Here is a 16,370-nt window from a genome sequence, read left to right on the forward strand (position 1 = left end):
TGATCAGAGCCTGTAACCACAAAACATTTCATCTTACCACTAAAAGTTCTCCTAAATGCTAGTAAAAGTTTTTAGCTAAGAGTTTTCTCTTAAAACCTATTCACAAAGCTGCTGAGACAAACTTTTACTAAGGAACAGAGAGAAGTCTTACGCTAAAAGTAAGGGCGGGGTTGACCTCGTTACTATGGATGATTTGGACATGCTCATTAACTATGCACACAATGATTGGCTGATAGGGGAGGGGTCTCTGTCAGACATTCATTCATAGAAATATTGTAACATGCAATATTATATCATATTTAAATAAAGGTTTTAAAATAAAAATGTTGCAATATTCAAATAAAGATTTTAAAATGCAGGCTAAGTGCAGGCTAATTAAACGTGTATCTTCAGCCTTATGTGCGCTCCTCGTATGCATATAAACAGCCTTTTAATTAACAGGGTAGAATAATCATAGGTGATAGTAAGGCAAGTAAACGTAAAATAATATTTTACGTTCTCTTACTTCTTACACAACTTGTTCGTGAAAACAAAGTTGGGATAACCTCAAAAACTAAAAAAGATGTGTGGGAAAATATATGTGTGCAAATAAATGCAGCTTTCCCACTTTTGCCCAGAAGCAAATATGACTGTGAAAAGCGCTGGTATTCTTCGCAAAGTCTGGCAAATTAAGGCAGAGATTGTAGAATTTAAGTGACAAACAACTGCTACAGCTAAACGGACATTACTTTCAAGTTGCCGATAATGTTTTCATGTAACCTTTTTATGCTTTTGCAGATTAAAATCCTTAGCCTCATTAAAATATTTATTGTATTCATAGGAAGCTGCCATTTGAGTCCTTTGCGATTAAGACCGCACCTTCTGAAAAGCTCATTATCATCCAATGCTTCTAAAATGTTTCTGTCCCGAGGCAGACAGCCGGCAACAGCCATTATAGGATAGTTTTAGGACTTGATCTTAGTGACTTAGGAGTCCTCTCCACTACTCCTAACATTTCGCAGATTTAGGAGCTAGTTTTAGTGCTAAAACGCTTTGTGAAATACTCTTAGAGCAAAAATTAGGAGTCCTAAATTTAGGATTGTTTTAAGCATTACTTTTAAGATTTTCTCATAAGCAGCACATGCAGAAGAACGCGTCGAGTATAAATCGGACTAAATCATGCTTAAATCACAAGATCAAATTCTAATCTTCCTAAAATTGATGTTGCTGGCGATTGCTTCGGAACTTAAACGTTTTAGAAACACTCTGCATATGCACACATATTCCTACACAATTTTTTTTTAGTCTTGAAGGTTATCCCAGCTCCAAATTTTCATTTGATTATATCCTACTTTGGGCAAGAAGTAACAGCTGTTCTTGCGTCCAGTTTGGTTTGGTTTTACGTTTGTGTATCCCGCTATCAGCCATGATTATTCTATCATGAATAAAAAGCCTTTTACGTCGGCACCGATAGACTAGTGGTTAGTGCGTCAGTATAGCGTATCTCCGCTCAAAGCCCCCCGAGTTTGATTCCCGTTTCGAAACATTTTGCTGCTCGCCCCTTCTCTTCACCCAATTATTTTGTGTTAGTTCTCCGTTATTCTGTGTCATTAAAAGCATAAAAAGCTCTTTAAAATGTCTGTTTACATGCATATCAGCTAATTGTTTATTATAAGAAGCACACAGGTAAGGATGTCAATCATTTGAACACTTGTTTAATAAGTGACACTTGCCCTGTATTTTAAATTCTTTATTTGAATGTGGCAACATTTTTGCTAACTTTTTAAAACTTTATTTGAATATGGCAATATTTACAACAATATTTCTGTGAATAAATGTCTGACAGAGACCCCTCCCCTATCAGCCAATCACTGTATGCATGGTTAGTGAGCAGGCTGACATCATCCATAGTAACGAGGTCAACCCCGCCCTTACTCTTAGCTTAAGACTTTTCTCTACTGCTTTGTAAAAGTTTGTCGCAGCAGCTTTTTTAATAGGTTTTAAGAGAAAACTCTTAGCTAAAAACTTTTACTGCTATTTAGGAGAACTCTTAGTGCTAAGATAAAATGTTTTGTGAATACGGGCCCTGATGGACAAGTCTGGGTTTGGCGGTTGCCAGGAGAACGGTACTTGTCTTTGGTGTAGGGTGGAATATGGTGGATTATGGTGTGGAGTTGTTTTTCAGGAGCTGGGCTTGGTCCCTAGTTCCAGTGAAAGGAACTCTGAATGCTTCAGCATACCAAGACATTTTGGATAATTCCATGCTCCCAACTTTGTGGGAACAGTTTGGAGCTGGCCGCTTCCTCTTCCAACACGACTGTGCACCAGTGCACAAATCAAGGTCCATAAAGACATGGATGACTGGTGTGGATAAACTTGAGTGGCCTGCACAGAGTCCTGACCTCAACCCAATAGAACACCTTTGGGATGAATTAGAGCGGAGACTGAGAGCCAGGCCTTCTCTTCCAACATCAGTGTGTGACCTCACAAATGCACTTCTGGAAGAATGCTCAAAAATTCCCATAAACACACTCCTAAACCTTGTGGACAGCCTTCCCAGAAGAGTTGAAGCTGTTATAGCTGCAAAGGGTGGACTGACGTCATATTGAACCCTATGGATTAGGCATATGCGAGTCAAGGCAGGTGAGCGAATACTTTTGGCAATATAGTGTAGATGTTTTGTGAAGGATGGCCACTGTGGTCTTCCTCTTTTTTTGAAAATTAAAATATGGTCACCTTTTACGAGAATATTTTTTGTGTGCAAAGAAAACTAAAAGTTGCGTTGCTGTCTATGCAGGGTCAGACAGCTCTCCGATTTAATCAAACATATCTTAATTTGTGTTGCGAAGATGAACGCAGGTCTTACGGGTTTGGAACGACTTTAGAGTGAATAATTAATGACAGAATTTTCATATTTGGGTGAACTATTCACTATTCACTTTAACAAATGAAAGTAGAATTTGAGGGTTGGGATGATCCATTTTTAAGTGTGTCTCCTTACAATGAATTATCTATTTTAAATCAATCCGCCTTTATACTCACCTGGACAAGCTTTACATTGCATCAGGCAGAACCTATGATAGCGCTGCGATCTCACACCCCACACCTACATGCCTCCAGACATACAAAGCTAAAAGAGGCATCGCGAGTCGATCATTGTGACAGCAGTAGAGATCTCTTTCACTCTCTCAGTGGGGCAGCTGTAAAGGACATCTCCACTTCAGAGTGAGGTGCCGTGAATCAGAGGAAGTGATTTAAATTCACTGACGGGACTTTAAATACCAGCCAGGGATCATAGCTGTGCCCTTTGGCGAAGTAATTATTCACTTGACTAAAAGAAGCCTAGGTGTGTGTGAGAGAGAGTACATGGAAAGAGACATACTATGAATTTTGTATCTGAGTGAAGGGATTTCTATTGAGTGTGTGCTTGTTTATGGGTGTGCTTGTTTATAGGGAGAGGTGAGTGTGTATATAGTGCTCCATAATGAATGAATGTTTGTAAGTGAATCACTCTGTGGTGTGTGTGTGTGTGTGTGTGTGTGTGTGTGTGTGTGTGTGTGTGTGTGTGGAGTCCCTGCAGTATACAGTACTACAGGCTTCATTAGACTGAAAAATGGGAAGACATTACAGATCAGAAGTTTAGGGTCGTTAGGATTTGTTAATGTTTTGAAAAAAGTATCAAATGCTCAATTAAATGTGGAGTGAAAACAGTAATATTGTGAAATATATTTACAATTTTAAAGAATGTTTTATTTTTTCTCTATTTTTTATTCTTGTGATGTCACATTGTCCTTCAGAAATCATTCTAATATGTTCTAAATAATTCTAAATGGCTTCACTGTTACTTCTGATTAATTTAATGCATCCCTAATAAATAAGAGAATATGCATATTGAATAATGAATATTAATTTTTTTAAAGCGAACAAATGAACAAAGAAAGAAAAATAATTTATGGAATGACAGGATGTTTGACTGAAAGACAGCAAAATGGAATGATGGAAAGACTTAAAAAAGAAGGAAGGATGGAAGGAAGGAACAAATGAATGAATGAATGAATGAACAAAAGGAAGGAAGAAAAGAAGGAAGGAATTAACAAATGAAGTAAGTAAGGAAGGAAAGTACAAACAAACAAATGAATGAATGAACGAAAGGAAGGAAGGAACGAACAAACAAATGAAGGAAGGAACAAATGAATGAATGAAAGAAAGGAAGGATGGAAAGAAGGAAGGAATTAACAAATGAAGCAAGGAAGGAAGAAAAGTACAAACAAACGAATGAATGAGTGAATGAGCAAAAGGAAGGAAGGAACAAACAAACAAACAAATGAATGAATGAACGAAAGGAACAAACAAAAGGAACAAATAAATTACCAAAGAAGGAAGGAACGAACGAACGAACAAACAACCAAAGAAATTAAGAAATTAAGGAAAGAAGGAATGAACGAACAAATAAAAGAAGGAAAGAACAAACAAATGAAGAAAAGAAGTTAGAAACAAACAAAATAATAAATGAATGAAAGGAAGAAAGGAACATACGAATGAACAAATGAAGGAAGGAGCGAACGAACGAAAGAATGAATGAATGAAAAGAAGAAAGGAAAGAACAAACAAATTAAGAAAGGAAGGAAAGAACGAGCAAAAGAATGAATGAATGAAAGGAAGGAAGAAAGAAAGGAAAGAAGGAACAAACAAATTAACAAATGAAGGAAGGAGCGAACGAACGAAAATGAATGAACGAAAGGAATGTAGGAAATAAGAAAGAATGAATGAACAAACTAATGAATAAACGAAAGGAACAAACAATGAACAAATGACAGAAGGAACGAATGAAAGAACAAAAGTAAGAAAGGAAGGAATGAACAAACAAATGAATGAACGAAAGGAAGGAAGGAAGGAAGGAACAAACAAACTAATGAAGCAAGGAGGGAAGGAAAGAAAAAACAAATGAATGAACAAAAGAAAGAACAAATGAAGGAAGGAAGAAAAGAATAAATTAATAAAAGGAGGAAGGTAGGAAGGAAGGAAGGAACGAATGAATGGATGAATGAAAGAATGAATAAAAGAATAAATGATTGAAAGGAAGGAAGGAACGAACTAACAAATGAAGGAAGGAAGGAACAAACAAACAAATGAATCAGGGAAGGAAGGAAAGAACAAACCAAACAAATTAATGAATAAAAGGAAGGAATGAAGGAACAAACAAACAAATGAAACAACCAAAGAAGGAAAGAACAAACAACCAGACAAATGAATGAATGAAAGGAAGGAAGGAACAAACAAACAAATGAAGAAATGAGTGAACAAATGAACGAAAGGAAGGATGGAAGGAAAAAAGAAGGAATGAATGAACAAAAGATAGAAAGGAAAGAAAGAAAGAACAAAACAAACAAACAACGAAAGAAAGAACAAACAAATTAATGAATGAATAAATAAAAGGAAGGAACGAATGAACGAAAGGAAGGAACGAAAGGAAGGAACAAACAAACAAATAAAGCAAAGAAGGAAGGAAAAAACGAAAGAATGAATGAATGAATGAATGAATGAATGAATGAATGAATGAATGAACGAAAGGAAGGAACAAACGAACAAACATATGAAGCAATGAACAAATGAACGAACGAATGAATGAATAAATGAATAAAGAAAGAAGAAAAAACGAAAGAATTAATGAATGAATGAATGAACGAAAGGAAGGAACAAACGAACAAACAAATGAAGCAATGAACAAATGAACGAACAAATTAATGAATAAATGAATAAAGAAACGAACAAACAAACAAACAAATAATTAAATGATTAAATGAATGAATGAATGAACGAAAGAAAGAAAGAAAGAAAGAAAGAAAGAAAGAAAGAAAGAAAGAAAGAAAGAAAGAAAGAAAGAAAGAAAGATAGGAAAGAAGGAATGAAGGAAGGAAGGAAGGAAAGATGGAATGAACAAACAAATAAAGCAAGTAAGGAAAAATCAAACAAATTAATGCATGAAAGGAAGGAAGGAAGGAACGAATGAACAAACAAACGAACAAACAAATTAAGCAAGAACTTAAGAAAAGAACAAACAAATAATAATAAATAAAATAAAAAATAAATGAATGAATGAACAAAAGGAAGGAAGGAAAGAAGAAAGAAAGGAAAGAAGGAAGGGACAAAAACAAACAAATGAATGAATGAATTAATGAATGAATGAAAGGACGGAAGGAAGGAACAAACGAACAAACAAATGAAGCAATGAACAAATGAACGAACAAATTAATGAATAAATGAATAAAGAAACGAACAAACAAACAAATAATTAAATGATTAAATGAATGAATGAATGAACGAAAGAAAGAAAGAAAGATAGGAAAGAAGGAATGAAGGAAGGAAGGAAAGATGGAACGAACAAACAAATAAAGCAAGTAAGGAAAAATCAAACAAATTAATGCATGAAAGGAAGGAAGGAAGGAACGAATGAACAAACAAACAAACGAACAAACAAATTAAGCAAGAAATTAAGAAAAGAACAAACAAATAATAAAAAATAAAATAAAAAATAAATGAATTAATGAACAAAAGGAAGGAAGGAAAGAAGAAAGAAAGGAAAGAAGGAAGGGACAAAAACAAACAAATGAATGAATGAATTAATGAATGAATGAAAGGACGGAAGGAAGGAACAAGCTAACAGACAAATGAAGGAAGGAAGGAAGAAAGGAAGGATGGAACAAACAAACAAATTAAGGAAGGAATGAACGAACGAACAAACAAACAAATTAAGGAAAGAAGGAAGGAAAAAGTCAAAAACAGAAAGACATTCACTATACTAAAAAAGGAAATATTGTTTTTAGAGAAAAGGTGCAGAACACAGAGAAAGTCACTACCTAAAGTCAGACAATGTCTAGCCTCTTCATCCCTCTATCCATACGTTATAAGATCTATTCATCATCAATCCATCCATCTCTCCATCTTGTAAGCTCAGTGTCTCTTTGAATAAATGTCTGCAGAATGACTACACATTCACAGTGACCCTTCTTTTTATTCCCTTCATCCTCTTCTATCTGTCAGCCACATCCTGTTTCTTTTGTGTTATTTTCTCCCTCCTCAGGACAGCCCTTTCTTATTTACCTCTCTTTTGTTGCTTTCTCTCTCTTTCTCTCTCTCCCTCTCTTTTATGAAATAAAGTGGCATAGTTTTGGTAATAGTCAGAAACAGTGACAGCCCTACTGCCTGATGGGAAGTGACATTTATTGGGAAGCCGTCCTTCAGAGAGACACATGTGACAGTTCCTCAGGCCACCACTTCCTCCACTCATGTCTCTCTCGAATTCCTCATGCTGTCTTTCTCTACTGTATATGTGTGCTGATGTATACAGCTACTACTCATATGAACACACTGATTAAGTACAGTTAGGTCGGAGATAAGATGTATACAAAGTACATCATTACTCCAGTCTTCAGTGTCACATGATTCTTCAGAAATCATTCTAATATGCTGATTTGCTGCATATTTCTTATTATTAACAATGCTGATAACAGCTGTGCTGCCTAATATTTTTTTCTGGAGTATTTGATAAACAGAAAGATCAAAAGAACAGCAACTATTAAACAAAAATCAACCGTAACATTATAAATGTCTTTACTGTCACTTCTGATCAATTTAAGCTTTTAATTTAGCATCTAAATCAAAAGCATTTTTTATGAATTAGGATGAATTTATAGTATTTAAGAGATGAGAATAATAAAAGGATTAGTTCATTTCAGAATTTAAAAATATGATAATTTACTCACCCCATGTCATTCAATATGTTCATGTGTTTCTTTCTTTAGAAATTAAGGATTTGAGGAAAACATTCCAAGAATTTTGCTCCATATAGTTGACTTCAATTCAGATCAGCGGGTTGAAGATACAAATTGCAGTTTTAATGCAGCTTCAAAGGGCTCTAAACGTTCTCAGCCCGGAGGAATATATAGTGAAATGATGTTTTTAATCACAAATGCTCATCTTGCACTAGCTCTGCGATGCACGTCTATGACTTAACGCATTAAGTAATCATGTTGGAAAGGTCACGCGTGCACAAACCAACAGCAGAAAGCTTCTGTTTTTCACCTGTTGAGTTGATTAAAACAGCTGTTCCCGATGAATCAGGGTAATTAGGATGCTTAAGAACAGCTTGAAGACTATTTGGAATGGTATAGAACTTTGGATTCTCCCATAGACTGTGACAGTTTGCAAAGGGTATGAATCATTTTGGACATGCCACTTTTTGTTCAAATGTAAATAAAAGCTGAGATCATTCCATAATGATGCCTATTGTACATCGTCTTATCTTTTGGGAGTAGCCTGTGTCATTTCCGGTCAAAAAAAAAAACTTGCTGGATGAATAAAAGTAACTTTAAGTCAGAATTTGCCAGGGGTATGAATAATTTCGGGCTTGACTGTACATAGGTCAAAGACGTAAAAGGGTTTAAGCATAAAAACAACAAGTGTAATACTGCTTCAAATTGTACTTTTTCCACACAAAAAAAAAAAAAAAAAAAAAAAAATTCGGTAACACTTTATTTTACGGTTTCTTAACTAGTTGCTTATTAGCATGCATATTACTAGAATATTAACCAGTTATTAGTACTAATTAGGCAAATTTTAATGCCTTATTCTACATGAGCTTATTCTACATTCCTAATCCTACCCAATACCTAAACATAACAACTACATTACTAACTATTAATTAGCAGCAAATTAGGAATTTATTGAGGAAAAAGTCGTAGTTAATACTGAATAAGTGTTCCCTATTCTAAAGTGTTACCAAAATTTCATTACATTTTTGTTTTTATGAGCAAAAAAAATAAATAAAAAATTCCCTTTAAATTACAGAAGACATCCACTAAAATGGCATTCAGTGTAACAGTCTTGTCAGGCATATTTACAACAAAAATTTATTTGAATTACTTTTACTTTCCCCCCAAATACTATTTAGTTGTAATTCTTCATTTTAAAAATTTGCCACTATCCTAGGTTTTGCCCATTTGCCAATAAGAATTTTATACTCATTTAAAACACAGTAAAATGTAATATGCTCCCTTATTCTTTTATATGTTTTAATATGTACAAGGAAGACTAAGCATGTTGTTTGAATTTTTACATAAATATTGTATTACACTGAATGACAATGTAACATTATTCCAACCAAATTTGGACATTTTACTCTCCAAAAACTTATTTGGAACCTTAAAAGTAGACACTTAACTTACATTTAATGTGCTTTCTATGGACATAAAATCACTTTTGTACATTCATTTTGACGTGGACATCTTAACGTCTTTGACCCATATGATTTAAACTGTAGATGCGTAAAATGTGAAGTATATAGAAGTGTATATTTAAATGCGAACTACTGAGGCACTATTCCAAACCTCAGTAAGCTCCCTTACTGCCTACACGGGCAGCACCGTAACCTCACAAACACCTGATTTGGACAGCCACACAGGAGACTCGACTCACAATTAATTTCATAGGAGTTTGACATTAGAACATTGCTAAGCTATCAGCACAATACTATAAGAAGCATAAAATATATCACACACATATTGGGTGAAATAATCCATTTTTAATTACACTGGACTGTTTGTTCATCAATACTTTTAAGTATTGAATGAAATGCAAGTTAATTTATAATCGACATTTCTCTCCCCTCATCCTTCATTTTGGACTTCTTTTTCAACTGAGCTCGTCACAGTCCATAATGGGATTTCCTTCTCCACGAAGGATGCATGCAGTGCTGACTTGGAATTTAGCTAAAATGAAGTATCTTAGAAAACAGGATAATGAAGCTGCCTACCTTGTTGGCGTCATATTGGGAACATGTCCATGATGCCTTATAATGCTGCCTCTGTAGTTTAGAAAGAGAGCAAAAATGTCAGGACAAAACAAAAGACAATAGAAAGGAACGTGTAAAGAAATGAAAAAGTGCCGTTTTGTGCTTTTTTTATGACTTAAGCAAACTTTCTGCGTTTATTTTATTACTTACGCACACAGTAGGGCCCTCAATTATTTCCCTCATAGCTGCTACAATTTGCCGACTCAGCTTTCGCTCTGTCTTTCTCTCCCCTCCTCCTTCTCCTCCTTCTACATCCCTCAATCAATCTTCATTTTCTCTCACTCTGCACATCCCGTCCTCCCTCGCCATTTTTCCCCCTCTTTAATGGGCGACCGTCAAAATCCCTCAAGTAAAACACTCCTCGTCTTATCTCTCTCGTCTTTCCCCATTAATTCCCTCCGTTGGTCCTCCTTCCTAATAAACAGGATCTCACACGATACCTTGGGATGCAGGGCCGGCTCCGTCTTAATAACCACACAATGCCGTGCGAAAATGAGAAAGAAGGAAGGATATGAAGATGCATATGAAAGACATGCACAAGTAAAACCTTCATCATAGTCTTCTGTATCTTTGTAACTTCTAATGAAGCCGTTAGAAGCCACCAACATTCCTGTCCACACAAATTTTGGTCCACCACCTGTGACAGGCACAAAAAAAAAACGCAGCACATGCTGAGCTCTGTGATGTCAGTGTAGATCAGGATGTCTTGACAATCTCTGAAAGTGACATGACTCATTTTGAGAATAAGGTGAGTTGTCATAGGCTTCATGTGAAGGTGTGAAATCACATGGACGAGGAGAGATGCGTGTGAATGAGAGAGAGAAACAGAGAACATTTGGGACGGCAAGACAGCGGGAAAGAATCAAAGAGAACATTAAAGGTGTTTTCACACAGCCGCTTTCTTTCAGAGGTCTGAGAGCACTATGCAAGAAATTAAGTGCTAATGTTTTGTTTTAACTCAGCTAATGTTGACTCACACAACTGACACAGAGAATGAGAAGAGACGCCGAAAAAAGGTTCGAAAGACATTAAAGGTATCGTAGGTGATGAAAGCATGAAAGCTTTGAAAGCATTAGATCCCAGCCTTCCTGCAAATCACTCTCCAAAGGCACGCCTCCTCCAAAACATATAAACGCACACAGGCAGAGCAGAGGCTAACCAGCAACATGATGAGGACTGAATGCAACCTGAATAAGATATTTCACATAAAAGAAGTTTACATATAGTTCACAAGAGAAAATAATAGTTAAATTTATAAAAATGACCCCGTTCAAAGGTTTACATCCCCTGTGTTGATACCTAAATGATCCACAGCTGTGTGTTTTTTTTTTAGTGATAGTTGTTCATGAGTCACTTGTTTGTCCTGAACAGTTAAACTGCCTGCTGTTCTTCAGAAAAATCCTTCAGGTCCCACAAATTCTTTGGTTTTTCAGCATTTTTGTGTATTTGAACCCTTTCCAACAATGACTGTATGATTTTGAGATCCATCTTTTCACACTGAGGACAACTGAGGGACTCATATGCAACTATTACAGAAGGTTCAAACACTCACTGATGCTCCAGAAGGAAAAAAACATGCATTAAGAGTTGGGGGTGAAAACTTTTGAACAGAATGGAGATGTGTACATTCTTCTTATTTGGCCTAAATATCATATTTTTTTTATTTAGTACTGCCCTTCAGAGGCTACAGATGATAGGTACATTTGTCCCAAATTTGTCCTTAAATTCCAAAAGTTTTCACCCCCCAGTTCTTAATTCATTGTGTTTCCTTCTAGAGTATCAGTGAGCATTTGCACCTTCTGTGATAGTTGCATGAGACCCTAGCTGAATTGATTTATCACTAAACTAGCTGGGTTTTGACACAAATTTCACAATTCAATTCGATTCTAAATCACAAGCTTGTGATTTGCTTCGATATTCCATTCAATTCAATTTGATGCCAAAATGCCACATTTTCTTAAGGATTAAAAATCTCTCAACTAATGTTGTAAAATATATATGAAAGTCAGTTGGTACTATAGTACTATAATATTAAAGGTTAAAATTAACTGATTTGTATACAAATACTTAAATATAATTTATAATAATAAAGTTACTATTACATAATTATATTTCTACTCCAATTTGTTTTTTGAAATTTAAATATATAAACTGCGACTGTTATAAAAACTTGACAGATTTATGCAAACATAAATTAAACACTGATAGTGATGTTATGGTGCACATATTTAGTAAAATGCCCCTCTCTAGTTCATATTTTTAGCTGACTAACAAGTTAATGGTCACCAAATATGCTTTTTTTTTTGTCTGAGGTAAATGTGACGTTGTTTACAATCTGTTATATATACAGTATACAGATTATAAGTAGTATTTTTTTCTTTTAACATATCTTCTGATGTTTGTTCATGTTTATTTCGTGCTGAAACTGGTATTAAAGCGGAATCAGTTCACATTCTGCCGCTTCTCTTGAACTGAGGAGCTACAGCAGATCTGACACTCTACATTAAACAGTGCCAAAACAGCATTTTTTAATACTGAGATAAAATTGACAGAATTTAAAATCTGAGACTTTGTTTGATATCAAAAGTAACAAAGCACAAAGCTTATTATGATTTATTGGATGGGAGGCGCAGTACAATGTTCTATTCATTAACCAAAAACAGGCTAGATTAATCAATTCTTAGGATTTAAGAATCAATATTGTTATGTAAAAATGAGAATCAATCATAATCGAGAAATCAATTTTTTAACCATCCCTACACTAAGCCATAGTATTCTGTGAGAGTAATGATAAAGCATGTTAAAACCCCAAAGACAACATTGAGAGGGTGATACTGGTCATACAATACCCCTAAGGCACGCTTTTATTTTTTCTGACTTGCTAAAATAAAACAGCTTCATCCCTCCGTTCCATCATCCTCAATGCACACAATCCCATGAGTCACAGCTCTTATCAGCATCAGCTTTTTAGCATGCAGCCATTATTAAAGTATTATGTGTGGAGTGTCACATCGGACGGGGAGGATCAAGTATAATAGATCCACAGAGATATGAAGACACTGGTGGAAAAGCCAGATTTTCCACTTTATCCAATAAGATTTGAAAACGAAAACGAACCAAAGGTAACTGAAGACGTTAGAGAGAAATGCAACAAGGACAGAAGGACAGAGCAGAGAGGAAGAGGACGGGATAAGAGAAAGAGGTGAGGAAGGGTTGAGTGTAATTATATTCACAGTGATATCAAGCATACACCCATTTAGACTCCACACACACACACACACACACACACACACACACACACACACACACACACATATGCAGCAGCGCTCATGCATTATAAATCCCTCATACACTCACAGACTGGTGATCTGAAACAGAAACACTCCAGTTTGAGGGATTAATAGTGAGATCACTGGTTCACATCAAATAATGCACTCCTTCACAGTGCGTGCAAACACACACACACACACACACACACACACACACGACTCTTTCATATATTTAGCATTACTCTGTCACTTTTGCACACACTGAAAGTTGAAAATCTGAGAAAAAAAATACAAAATGCTATATAAAGTGCATATTATTTTATGAATTGATATTAATTATAACTTGTATACACTGCCAGTCAAAAGTTTTTGAACAGTAAGATTTTTTGAAGTTTTTTTGAAGTCTCTTCTGCTCAAAAAGCCTGCATTTATTTGATCCAAAATACAGCAAAAACAGTAACATTTTGAAATATTATTACTATTTAAAATAACTGTTTTCTATTTGAATATATATTTTATGTAATGTATTCCTGTAATCAAAGCTACATTTTTAGCATCATTACTCTTCAGTGTCACATGATCCTTCAGAAATCACTCTAATATGCTGATTTGCTGCTCAAGAAAAAAATTATTATTATCAATATTTAAAACAGCTGAGTATTTTTTTTTTCAGGATTCTTTGATGAATACTAGAAAGAAATAATTCTAGAAAAAATTAAAAAGCTTTTGTAACATTATAAACTATACCATTCAAAAGCTTGGTGTCAGTTTTGTTTTTGGCAAATAAATTACAGAAATTAATACTTTTATTTAGCAAGGATGCTTTAAATTGATCAAAAGTAATGATAAAGACATTTATAATGCTACAAAAGATTTCAATTTCAGATAAATGTTGTTCTTCTGAACTGTCTATTCATAAAAGAAACATGAAAATTTCTACTGTTTTCAACATAATAATAATAAATGTTTTTGAGCAGCAAATTTGAATATGTTTTCTGAAGGATCATGTGACTGGTGTAATGATGCTAAAAATTCCATTTTGCTTTGAAATCACAGGAATAAATTACATTTTAAAATATATTCAAATAGAAAACAGTTGTTTTAAATAATAAAAATATTTCAAAATGTTACTGTTTTTGCGGTACTTTGGATCAAATAAATGCAGGCTTGGTGAGCAGAAGAAACCTCTTTAAAAAACATTAAAAATCTTACTGTTCAAGAACTTTTGACTGGTAGTGTATGTAATATTATGTAGTAAAATGTGTATATTATTTACGCTTCTTCACATTCTTTAAGGCTCTGTTCTGTCACTAATCAAACAAAATGATTTTCTTGCTTCGACTGAAGCTCAAGCTGCTCTTAAAACATCAGATCATCAGATTTTACTCAAACTTGTGGAGTTTATGGACTCTTGAGCAAACGAGTGACAAATCAAATACTAGGACATTCTGAAATTCATGTTCATTTTTCAGTTCAACTTATCACTCAAATTGTTGCACTGATAATTCGTAATGACAAATTGTGTGGTAAATTTAAATATACTAAAAATTCAAAACACAGACTTTTCACTTGTGTGGCTAAATTTGGCTGTCAATTCACTTTTTAGTATTCCCATGTGGCTGTAATTCCTAAAACTGTACAGTGTGTACCTGGCCAATGACATTCAATATCATCTGAAATGCACACCCATATCCAAAAGTCAGGGTGAAGAATGGACAAACAAGCAAAAGAGAGATAAGAGGAGGAATAGGGGATGAGAAATTGAGAAAACGAGTTATGGAGGGATGCTAGGAGCAGGTTAAAGGATGGAGAGCGTTGGGGGAGGCCGAGCACGTTTTATGAGGCCCTTAACATTTAGCTGCCCGTGTCTGTCTATTACAGCCAGAATATCCTCCTACACACAGATCATCCATCAAATAATAAAGAGGGACAGAGATGGGGAGAGGGGTGACAGTGGAGGAGAGAGGGACAGCAGAGTCTTTGCACAAAAAAGATTTGTGAAAATCTACTGGAAAAAAAAATGTAACAAAAGGACGAGTGGGAATGAATAGAATGAATAGCGCTACAAGAGTGAAAAAGAGGAGCGATAACAGACAAAAGTCTGTTCACTTGTGTTTTTCAGGTTGTCAGGACAAATTTTGAACATGTTTGCAGACAGGCATTTTTTAATGTAATTGCAGTCTGGCTGCATGCGCGTTCCGTGAAAATGAATGACCAAAAAAGCAGTCAAAACACTCTCCAAACAAGGAGAGACTGAGACATTGCGGATGCCACAAAGAGACAGACAATGGTTTGAAAAATGAGCCTGAAATGTCAAGGACAGATAACACCAATCTGCCTTTCAGAAGAGAAAAACGCAGATGGGCTAGAGAAATGCTAATGTGGGGTATGAAAGAAGGAAATTTTGTTGTTAATTGTTATTGTAGGTTTGCAGTGAGACATGCACAAAAATACTTATTAACACAACATGAATGAAAGAAAAAAGGATGCATTAAATGAATCAAAAATGACAGTGAATACTTTGTTACACGCACAGACACACACACAAATCTATTTCAAATAAATGCTGTTGTTTTTTTTTTTTTTTTTTTTTTTTTTTTTTTACTTTTCAGAGAATCCTGGAAAAAAAAAGATAAGTTTCCACAAAAATATTACAGCACAACTGTTTTCACTTATACAAGAAACGTTTCTTGAGCCCCAAATCAGCATATTAGAGTGATTTCTGAAGGATCATGTGACAAAAAGAATACAGTTATTTTACATTCTAATAAATCTAGAAGCCCGTTTCCGCCACTAAATAATATTTTTTTTAAAGAATTGCGAGTTATCTTGCAATTCTGACTTTTTTCTCAGAATTGTGAAATATAAACTTACAATTGTGAGTTACAAAGCCAGAATGGTGGGATATAACCTTGTAGTTCTAACTTTTTTTCTCAGAATTGTGTGATACAAAAACAAGTCTTACTTTGTTCTCAGAATTGTGAGATATAAACCTGCAATTGCGAGGTATAAAGTCTGAATTGTGAGATATTAACTCACAGTTATGACTTTTTTTTCAGAATTGCGTCATATAAACTAACAGTTGTGAGTTATAGTCTGTATTGTGTGATATAAACTTGCGATTGGAGGAAAAAAAAACTGGAAAAAAGTCAGAATTGCAAGCTGTAAAAGTAAAAAAAGTTTTATTTTTAAGTTTTATTTCTCAGAATTGTACGTTTATATCTCGCAATTCTGACTTTATACACACAATTGAGAGTTATTAAGTAAGAATG

The sequence above is a fragment of the Garra rufa genome, chromosome 1, assembly GCF_049309525.1.
Source record: "Garra rufa chromosome 1, GarRuf1.0, whole genome shotgun sequence".
NCBI lineage: Eukaryota > Metazoa > Chordata > Actinopteri > Cypriniformes > Cyprinidae > Garra > Garra rufa.